This window comes from Natator depressus, chromosome 1, assembly GCF_965152275.1.
Source record: "Natator depressus isolate rNatDep1 chromosome 1, rNatDep2.hap1, whole genome shotgun sequence".
In the NCBI taxonomy this organism is placed as follows: domain Eukaryota; kingdom Metazoa; phylum Chordata; order Testudines; family Cheloniidae; genus Natator; species Natator depressus.
The window spans coordinates 77,504,036-77,515,194 of NC_134234.1; positions in this window are offsets into that span (position 1 = coordinate 77,504,036).

An 11,159-nucleotide genomic window follows, 5' to 3' on the forward strand; every position below is an offset into this window, starting at 1 on the left:
ATACTATTATCCACCATCTTCTCTCCATTTCAGGATCTCTTCCTATTGAAGGAGAGAGGCTTAGTCACTTATAAAAATATATAAACAAATGTGTACATGCAACTACTGGGTTACACCCATTTTCTGTGCTTCTTTCTGGTCAAGAAGACCAGTACTTCCTGGAAGGAACACAAACTACAATACAGCTGACCCTGTAGATTTTTACACTTAGAGATCTTTGCATTAAGATGCTGTAATGACTCAATCCTCTCACACTATTCTACCCCGTAGGGGTGGTGTTATGTAGATTACAGATGAGCAAACAAAGACACAACAGCTAGGGAGTTCCTTCCAAGGTTCTGGAAGGATGAGAAATTGAATCCTGACATCTAAGTCCCTGCTCCAATCACTGAAGGCACAGCTACATTTGAGAGTTTACAGCGGTGCAACTGCACTGATGCAGCTGCACTGCTGTAGGCTCCTTAATGTAGCCACTCTAAGCCAATGCAGGAGAGTTCTCCTGTCAGCTTACCTACTCCAGCCCCTTTCAGTGGGAGAAGCTCTCCCACCAACATAGCACTGTCCACACCAGCACTTATGTCAGTGTAACTTGTCATTCAGGGGGGTGATTTTAGTCACACCTGTGAATGACAAACTGTAGTGTAGGCTGAGGGCTTGTCTCCAGTTACCGGGTGATCAATGCACAGCGATCGATCCACTTGGGGTTGATTTAGCAGGTCTAGTGAAGACCTGCTAAATCATCCACCGATTGCTCTCCTGTCAACTCAGTACTCCACCAGAACTAGAAGCATAAGGTAAGTCAATGGGAGAAACTCTCCCGTCGACCCCGTGCAGTGTAGACATGGCAGTAAGTCGACCTAAGGTACATTGACTCTAGCTACGTTATTCACGTACCTGAAGTTACATAACTTAGGTTGACTTAGCCCCGTAGTGTAGACCTGCCCATAGCCTTTGTCATACTCTATATCCTAATCCTCGCCCCCCCCACACTGATGCCTTCCACATCTCATAATCACAGGCTTGTTTATGCCACAAATCAAAATCCTACCTTACAATAGAAAAATGCCAATGAAATTATTAATTAGTGGAGAAATTGTCTATAATAATGTATATTATATACACAGAATTGTGTGTAATTAGTGACCAACTATCAGAGATTTATGTTGATGAATAAGACTTAGTGTAGTTTCAAAATGTATTTACATAATGAAAGATACACATGATGTAGCCAGGCATCATAACATGATGCATTCCAGAACATTAATGGGCTCAGTGTTAACAAGTGAGGAGTCTATCAACACCACACAGCATTGTGCCCATAGTTCATACTGAATTGGGTTTTTCACTTCGGCTATCTTTCAGAGTGGAATGATGCAACCCAATACTAAAAAGTCTTCAGTTTTCTTTGGGCTTCTGAACTTTTGATTGTCAGTGAAAGCCGCAAACTTTTATTTTAAAGAACTACTTAATTTGATAACCTGGTACTTTCAAAATGGACATTAGAGATAGACTAGAACCTGAATGAAAACTCTATAGAAGAATAATTTTGTGAGAATCTGGCTTTGAATCTTTGATCCAAATCAACCCTTTGGATCAGATTCAGAGGGGAACTGTTTTCCAGTTCTGTTCAGGTGCAGGATGATTTTGGTCCAACAGAACAAAAATCTCACAAGAACCACCAATATTATAAGATTTCTACCTTGCAAGGTGCCAGGAATCTTGCAAGATTTTGATATCAACTCTAAATCTGAATCCTAATCCTGGCTGAACTCTGATCGCCTGTGGAATCCTAAACTGATCCAAAGTTACTTTACCAGCTCATCTGTAATGGAGACCTGATATAAATAAACTAATTTACAGAAAGCAGGTGAGAAGTGGCAGCAGTAATGGCGGGGGGGGGGGGGAATACGATTTCAGTTGAAGCTGATTTGGGGATGGCCTCTTGTTCTTTTCATCTCATAGCTGTTGTGAAATAGTAGCAGTTTCCTTTTCAAATGTGATTTTTATTAAAGTTACCATGCCTTTTTTCGTTCAATAATTGTTTTCCTAACATTGCATTTGCTTTTTTCTCTTTTGCTGTTATCAAGATATAACTAAGAATTGTTCCTCCTTTGAAGAAGCTTAGATAAATGGGTGAACCATGCTGAATATCCCCTGGGGAAAACTTACTTCATTTCTGAAACATTAACAGCAGCAATCAAATGAAATGTGAGCATTTTCAGAGTACATACTATGCCTTAGGACATTTCAGCTAATTTCTTGTGTACAGGAACTTTTCAGTAATCTTGAAGAAGCTAAAGTATTAAAAAAAAAAAAAAAAAAAAAAGTCTTGTCTATCAACTAATTCTAGTATGTACCATCTGCAAATAGATTAGACACAGTGAGTGCACATGCTAAACTTTTGTCTACATTATAACATGCTTTGCATATTTATATTGCTTAGTTTACATATTTTAATTGGTAGATGTTCCCTAACTTGTTCATGATTGTTCTGATATTGATGTTTTCAGGCAGTCCCCTAGAGAGCGCCCCATGTTGCTTCCTGTGAGTGTAATTCACTCTGCATGCTGAATGGGAACAGGGTGTTTAATGAAGTTTGCTGATCTGAAGCAAAGATGTATATGATACATTTACCAGTCTGCAAATCATTTACAATGTGCAAATGTTATAACTGCTATCATCAGAACACACCTAGATCTGTGAACCCCACACAGAAAAAGTGAGGACTGAGACTAGAGCAATTATTGGTTTCAGAGTAACAGCCGTGTTAGTCTGTATTTGCAAAAAGAAAAGGAGTACTTGTGGCACCTTAGAGGCTAACCAATTTATTTGAGTATAAGCTTTCGTGAGCTACAGCTCACGAAACATCCGATGAAGTGAGCTGTAGCTCACGAAAGCTCATGCTCAAATAAATTGGTTAGTCTCTAAGGTACCACAAGTCCTCTTTTCTTAGAGCAATTATTGTAACAGGAGTTTTTCTTCTGGTCCCATTGATCAGGTTCTGAACTGTTTGTGCTGGCTCTGAAGCTGAACAGAAACTTGATTTTATTAGCCAAGTTCCACAGCCCACAAATTTCCCACCTCTTGTCTCAATAACTCCAATGAAAAAAATCTGATGTCTGCTCAGAAAATACATTGGGTGAGATGGACAAATGTGCCTTTTTCAAAGTACTTTATTTTTTGGCATTGAGAGTAAATATTTTAAATACAGCATTAACATTTCATAGAAAAAGACTGATCTTACAGCAGAGTCAAGGTATGAAACCGATCTGCAAGCAGCTAAATATACATGCCTATGTTGTTCAATCAGCTTCCTGGTGGGCCTGGCTTAGTGATATAAACATTAGGTTTGAAAAACCAAAGGTTCAAAGTCCGGCAGATTCATCTCAGTTCTTTACCCTTCTGGGGAAGAGAACCAGATCACCATCTAGTTGACTATATTGGGATCTTTTAGACCAAGGTTTTGTATGCTCTGTGAGTATGAAATAGTACCTGTACCGGTACGTTGGCCAACATTTTTCCTCCCTTAACTGTTGAGCTGTGTGCAGACATCTACCTAGTGTAATAAAGAAGGAAAAAGGGATGTACACCTATTAGTGCCATCTCAAGAGACCAGCAAGAATCATTTGCTTATTGAAGATGGCGTTCTAATATAGGGTAGCACAGAATTGTACCCATTGTGGTTAGAAGTACTAAGCGTATGTATAGGCTGGTCTCTTAACACAGATTGTTGGCTAGTAAGTGGAGATGTGTGTCTCTTGTCTGGTTTCACTGTATTTTAGTGGGTTGATATAATGCCTTAATGGGTACAATTTTCAAAGATCCCATTTTCAAATGTGAGTTAGGCACTTAGGAGCCTAAATCTCATAGGAAGTCAATTGGTCTCAGGGCTCAGATCTTCACAGGTATTTAGGTGCCTAACTTCCAACTTCTGAAAATGGGTCATAGGCACCTAAGGCACTCTTGAAAATTTTACCCATTGTCTTTTTATAAATAAAATCACATGTAAAATAAACTCTAGAATAAATCATAAAAAAAAAAGTTGAAAAATATTTGAAAGACAAAAGAATGCAAGGGACCGGCTGGCTGAGGTGGGTTAAAGATGCCATACTGGATTCCTAGGGTTTGTCTACACGGGCACTTCATCAGCAAAACTGCTGTCGTTCAGGGGTGTTAAAAAAAAAAACACACCCCAAACGACAAAAGTTTTATCAACGAAAAGTGCCGGTGTGAACACCGGATTCTGCTCATGGGAGGTGGAAGCTTTTGTTGGCAGGAGAGCTTTCTCCTGCTGACAAACAGCAACTACACTGCATGCCTTTTAGCAGCACAGGTGCAGTGGCACAGCCGTGCCGCTAAAAGCCTCGTAGTGAAGCCATAGCCCTGGTCTCACATTTAAGTGAGACGGAGCAGGATTAACTAAATTTGTATTCCTCTGCCACCTCAAAAAATGCACAGAGAAAGAACAGGCTCAAAAAAAGCCCAGGTGAGCGAAGCACTTGGTAAATTGTCTGACAATCTGGAGTTAAAAGGCCTAATGTGACCTCCTATTACCTCTTTGTAGATGCCCAGCAACTCCATTGATTTGGATGGAATTGCTTTTCATTTACCATAGAGTAAAGGAACAGCATCTACCCCAGAGAATTGCCACAAAAAGGAGAAAGGAAGAAGAGGAATCCCTTCTTAACTGCCCTGGCTGGATGAAGGCTGACACATGGGGCTTGAGAAGGTAGGTTTAAATGGGGGATAAGTTGGGGAGGCTCCTCAGGGTCCCATGTGGAACATGGAGGAGTTTTCTTTAACCAGAAAAAAAAAATAGAAAGAAAAAGAAAAGAAGAGGCATAATCTCTTTGAAACTTGCAGTTTTATGAGGGACTTGTCCTTGGGAGTTGTACACTAAAGATGACTAGAGCCGCTTCACACTCTGCAAAATTACTACAAACATAAGTTGAGTGGCTTTATCATAAAATTGGAGTGGCCATTAAAACTTCAAAGGAGACGTATGACCTGAGTTTTACCTGTCACAATGTGAGTATTTATTATAGGAGGATTTTATTCTTTAGTTAACAGGCTGTTACTCATGTAAAGTTCTGGGTTTGATTATAGTTTTCATAAATGGATGACAGATTAGATGTTAATATTTTATTACTCATCATGACCTTGGAAATCCATAAAAACAACAAACAGGTAAGAATTCCAAAAAATCTGGCTGCTTAAGGAGCGAGAGAGAGCGAGAGTGCATATTTCTAATACCTGAACATGGTCTTGATGCTACCTTTCCTTTGATTAATATGCTCAGTTATAATTTTTAGTAATTCTAAGAGATACAAGCCTCAAGGGATGCTGGGAGTTGTAGTCCCCTTTGGAATGAGGTCAGGTCACATACCACTTAATCACGACTGCCAAACTGAGATATAGAGCCCCCAAATCAGGGACAATGGCACATGAAGAAAAGTTTTGAGAGACACAGTGTGGCATGTCATTTCTCTCCAGTTGTCTGTGTGCTTTCCCAGCCTTTGTCCTCTCTTCTTAGGGTCTGCTCCTTGTCCCTTCCTGCTCCCACCCTTGGTACCTTTCTGATTGTCATTTCATTGCCCCCAAACCACCTCTTTTACCAACTCTAACTCCACTGCTGCCAAATCTCTCACTCTCTCCTAGTTACCTTAGCCACAAAATTGTCCTTCCCTGATTTATATCATTTGTATTTTCTCATCTCCCTCTCCTTTTTTCTCTGCCATTTTCTCTCTTTGCTACCACCTGGACTTACTTCTACACTTTCACCCAGTGGTCAGCTCTCTCCAGAGGCGAAAAGTGGGCTGTTATGGTGTACCGGTAAGAAGTTGCCACCGGTACCGGCCCATACACAGCCAACGTCAAAGCACTGCTATGTCAGCGCTTTAACGTCGCTGCCCCTTTTGCCCTCCCAGGGCTGCCACGATGAGGGGGGGGGGCAGGGGAAAGGGGCAGCTTCCCCGGGGCCTGGCGATTTCCCAGCAGTGGCCCATAGCCAGGCTCCTGTACCGGTAAGATTTTTATGTTACTTTCACCCCTGGCGCTCTCTCTCTCTGATTCCCCATTTTCCCCTTCCAGTCCTTTCCCTCTCCTGAATATCTTTGTCATCCCACCCTGGTCCCATCACCCTCAACAAAGTTTTAGTAGCTACTGTCTCTCGTCCTAACTTTGTTCTCCCGTCTCCCCTACCTACACATGCACAATGTCCTCCCGTGATCCCCTTCCAGGGAGGATACATACTGCTTCTCAGGGCTAGCAGGCAAGTGAGTGAGTAAGAGGTAGCAGGTACTGGACACATCCATCCCCACGTCAGCTGCCCCACTTCACTGCACTGAAAGGCTCAGCAATGGTGAGGAAGAGGAAGCTTTGGTTGCCTACTTGGCAGCCCGATGGATAGTTCTAATGAGACCTGTAACTCTAGTACCCGTTGACTCCTCTTCTCCCTCTCACATTGTCCCAATTTCTGCTCCCTGCTCTTCCCATTTGTTTCCTCAAATCCCCCTTACCTACTAGCCTCCTTAAGGGACCTGAGGCTGCATGTCGGCAGAGCGGGTCCGAGCCCTGTTGCGGCAGTGAGGGAGTACGGTAGCAAGAGGGAGGTGATGCTGCTAGTCACCATCTGTGTTCAGTCAACCTTGTTGTCAGTGAAGTTGCATTCGGTTTGCCCTGGTGTTTGCTGACAGAACCAATGTGCATCCTGCTGCTGCTGCAGGAGGCAGTGTGAAGGTGAGACGGGAGATGCTATGGAAGAATCCATGTTTGTGGTGGGACAGTGGGATGTATAGAGCTCTCTGTTGTGCATGCAAGTTCTAGTATGACCACTAGGGTCATATTCTGAACCTTCAGCAACCTGGCCAATGGTTTACTAGGGATGTGGGAGGAGTTCACTGGTCAATTGATTGATATTATGTTTGCTTTATAGAGCATTCCTGTTTCCCTTTTTTAATTTTGCCCTTTCCCCAATACATTTCTCTCCCTTAGTTCCTTGCATTCAGGGCTGGCCTTACTATGAGGTGAACTGAGGCGGCCGCCTCAGGTGCCAGACTGTGGGGGGACGCCACCAGGCCCCAGAGTGTAGAAAATTGTGTCTGCTGCTGGTGCATATGTATTCTCTTTGCTCTAGATGCACAGAGATGGTGGAGTGCTGTGCTGGAGGAAGCAGGGCACAAGAGACATAACAGGCAGGCAGGAGAAAAGGTGAGGGGGAATAACAGAAAGCAGCAGGAGCTGCAGGGAGAGAGAGGAGCAGGAGCCTCTTATGTACCTCTCTAGCACTCCCAGGAGCCTGGACTGATTAACACCAGCTTCTCAGGGAGCTCCCTGTTTCCTGCTGCTTCCCTGAACCCACTTGAGGAGAACAGGCAGTCAACTGAAGTAGTAGGAGCCAGTTAGGCCCTTAAGATGCTGATATCTTACCTCACTCAGGCCCTGCTACCAGCCTGCTTATTTGTCCCCTTCAATTGAGTGCTGAGAGCCACTATAGCTGGCACAGATCAGCCGTCATGAGTGAAAGAAGAAAATGCCCCCCTGGGGCAGCATTCAGAAAAAGAGAGAAAGCAAAGGAAGCTTTTCTATCTAAGCAGGAAGGAGCTCTCCTGAGATACATACACACAAATGTTCACAGTGAGCCTTCCGGCCCCAGTGAGGATGTGAGTGGTGAGGAGATGCCTGATCTTCCAGTTAGTCAGAGTGCAGGTGACCTGGCAGCTATAAAACGCTGTGGGCCAGGAGCTCAGAGAGTCTCTCTCTAGCTGTGGAGAGAGATGGGCCTGGCTGCTTGGGAGCTCACAGGGTACCTATAGTGAAGCAGGGCTGGGGAAAGGCCAGAAGAGCTGGGGAGCTCCAGGCTGGAACACCCCCAGCCTGCAGGCCTTGCTGAAGGCCTAAAGCAGGTACTGGGGTTGCAGAGGGGCAGCCCAAGGTTAGGCAAAGGCAGCAGGTCCAAACCCTCCTTGCCGATGATGAGTGGTACAGACTGCAGTCCATGGGGGCTAGATGAGGACTGGCAGTAGCTGCTGAGGCAAGGTGGGGATAGGGGGTTGGGGGTTCCCTGGAGCAGAGAGACCCAGAGACTGCGGGGGGACTGCAGAGGGCAGAATCCCGAGGGAAGGGGCACCGGGGTCCGGGAGGGACACTGGGACCTGAGGCAGGTGGGGCACCGGCCTGCAGAGGGCGCTCCAGAGGCTGGAGAGCTAATTCCCAGGACGACCAGCGGGAGGTGCCGCACCAGTGAGTCACGCATTGGTATAGGAACAAATGACTTTAATGGTGTGTTTTGTAACAACAACAGAACCTAGTGAAAATGTCCCTGCAATGGTGACTGTCAGAGAGCATTTTCTAGAATTTATTGACATTGATGACACCACAGGAGTTGGTATGACAAATGTGCTTCTTAAAAAGCTGGAAGGTACGGGAATTGCGATAGCTGACATGAGAGGTCAGGGCTACGATAATGGTGCCAACATGAGTGGAAAGAACAGAGGAGTGCAGACACAGATCCAAGAGTTAAACCCTTGAGCTTTCTTTGTCCCATGCAGTTCTCATTCACTGAACTTGGTGGTCAGTGATGCAGCATCAGCTTCTATTGAGGCTGCTGAATTTTTTAATGTAATTCAAAGCATCTATGTATTTTTCTCTGCATCAACTCACTGATGGCAAATTTTGAAGCAACATCTGGGAACATCCTCTCTGACACTGAAACCACTGAGTGCCAAATGATGGGAAAGTCGAGTGGAGGCGATAAAGCCTATCCAACACCAAATTGGGAAGATAGAGGATGTCATAGTTGCCATTATGGAGGACAATGCTATGACAGAAACTGTTCGTGGGAGAACAGTGGAAGAGGGAAATGGAATCACCAGAAACACACACAACTTCAAATTTCTGTGTGGCTTAGTGTTGTGGCATGACATACTGTTTGAAATACATGTTGTAAGCAAGAGACTCCAAGGTGTTGACCTTGATATATCTGGAGCAATGGAACAACTGGATAAAGCAAAGTCATCCCTACAGTCTTACCGGTCAGATGAGGGATTTCAAAACGTTCTGAAGAGTGCACAGAAGTTGGCAAAGGAACTTCACACTGAAGCTATTTTCCCACCCATTCAAGAATACAAGAGTCACCAAAGAAGAAGACATTTTGATTACGAGGCACGGGATAATCCCATAAGAGACCCCAAACAATTCAAAGTTCAATTCTTTAACCAAGTGATAGATTGTGCAATACAGTCAGTTGAAGAATGTTTCATGCAGCTCAAGTAACACAGCAGTATATTTGGGATGTTGTATGATATTCCAAAACTCCTCACTATTCCTGAAGAAGACCTACACCAGCAATGCAGGGCACTAGAGACAGTGTTGACACATGATGACATGCGCGATATTGATGCAAGTGATTTAGGTGATGAAGTGAAAGACCTTTCAAGATACATTTCAGCAGGATCAACTCCAAAGGATGTTCAGGAATATATGTGCACAAATAAGATGACCGCCCTCTTTCCAAATGCTTTTGTTGCTCTGTGCATACTTCCAACACTTCCTGTAACAGTTGCCAGTGGAGAACGCAGCTTCTCCAAGCTGAAGTTAATAAAAACACATCCACGCTCCACTATGACACAGGAGAGGCTGGTCGGCCTTGCAACCATCTCAATAGAGCATGAGCTGGCCCAGACTGTGGACCTTCAGCAGGAAGCAGTTCAAATCTTTGCAAGAAGGCCCGGAAAGCACCACTTTGATTATTCAAACAGATAAAAATGCCAGTGTTCACAATGCAGACAAGAAAAGTTACATTAGCTGTTCAGGTGTTTGAAAGTTGTGTTACTTAAAATTTTTGAACAAAGCATTTTAAGTTATTAGTTCTTCTTTATTGGGGTAGGTAGCAGAGCAGTACCATGAGAAGAGTAGAACAGGAAGAAGGCAGAACTGAGACCTTTCAAAGTTTTGGCCCAAGTGAGGGGGTATGGGGACAAAATTTGATCTCCCTGCCGCAGGTGCCAAAATGTTCTGGGCCGGCCCTGCTTGTGTTAGGAGTTCTTACTGCTTGTATTCTGACTGGTTCTCTGATTCCTTTGATCACTGTGTATCAAAATTCCTCTCACAGGCAAGTTGACACCCATTGTGTTCATGTTCCCATGAGAGCTAGAGGCATTGCTTTTACACCACTGATTGTGTCAGATCCAGTTGCCATTAAACAGGCCATGTTCCAAACCAGATCCTCATCATCCCAACCTATAAACTGAGGCCTCATAGTTTTTGGGTAGCACTGCCAAGTAGAATAGGGGGTTACATATAAATATCCCCTATAATAATAATAATAATCAGTTCTCAGACTGTTTGTTTCCATGACTTTATCAGTTCTAATCTGATTTGAATGGGCAAGGTATCATTTGAACTGCATTTATTTATTGTTTTTTCAGATGTGCATGCCATAAAAATTGGATTAAAGGTTGGATTTTGTCATGACTGTCTCCTCAAAGTACTGTTTCTGTCTACAAGAAGTGGTTTCTGGAAGGTTTATTTTATTAATTATATGCTGCCACCCATTTATTTATCTCCTCAAGGCAGAGTTTCCCTTTCTGATTTCACTGCAAAGCCTCTTTGTTTTAAGGTAGCATGCCTCAAAAGTGGACAGAGTTAAAGTAGAGGACAGCTTATTACATTCAATCTACTCACCATTGTTCTTTCTTCCACAACATGGAAGAAGGGAAGGCGAATGATTGTTGTGTTGGACATGGAACATAGTCCCCAACCCCAGGACTATAGTTGATGTGAAAAATTACCACGTGACCACAGGGAGACCATTCTATTTCAGACCCCAGTCCTGCAAACATTTATGAGCCTGCTTCACTTTACCTATGTGAGCAGGGGCGGTGGCTAAAGTTAAGCAGGCGCATGAGTGTTTGCAGGACTGGAGCCTTATTTTGCATAGTGTCTTTTATACCAGTTAGTCTTTTGGACCGTGTCTCTGTGATCACGGAGTGGATAGGAATTGTCTCTGGGAAGGGATTATTCCTGCATACCATTTCCACTTAGTCACATGGGGAAATAGGAAGTCCCCAAGTTGCTTGTACCTATGATTGACTGATGGTAGACACACCCTGTGATTGGCTACAGACCATTTGGGGCCCACCCTGCAAACACAAGCATCA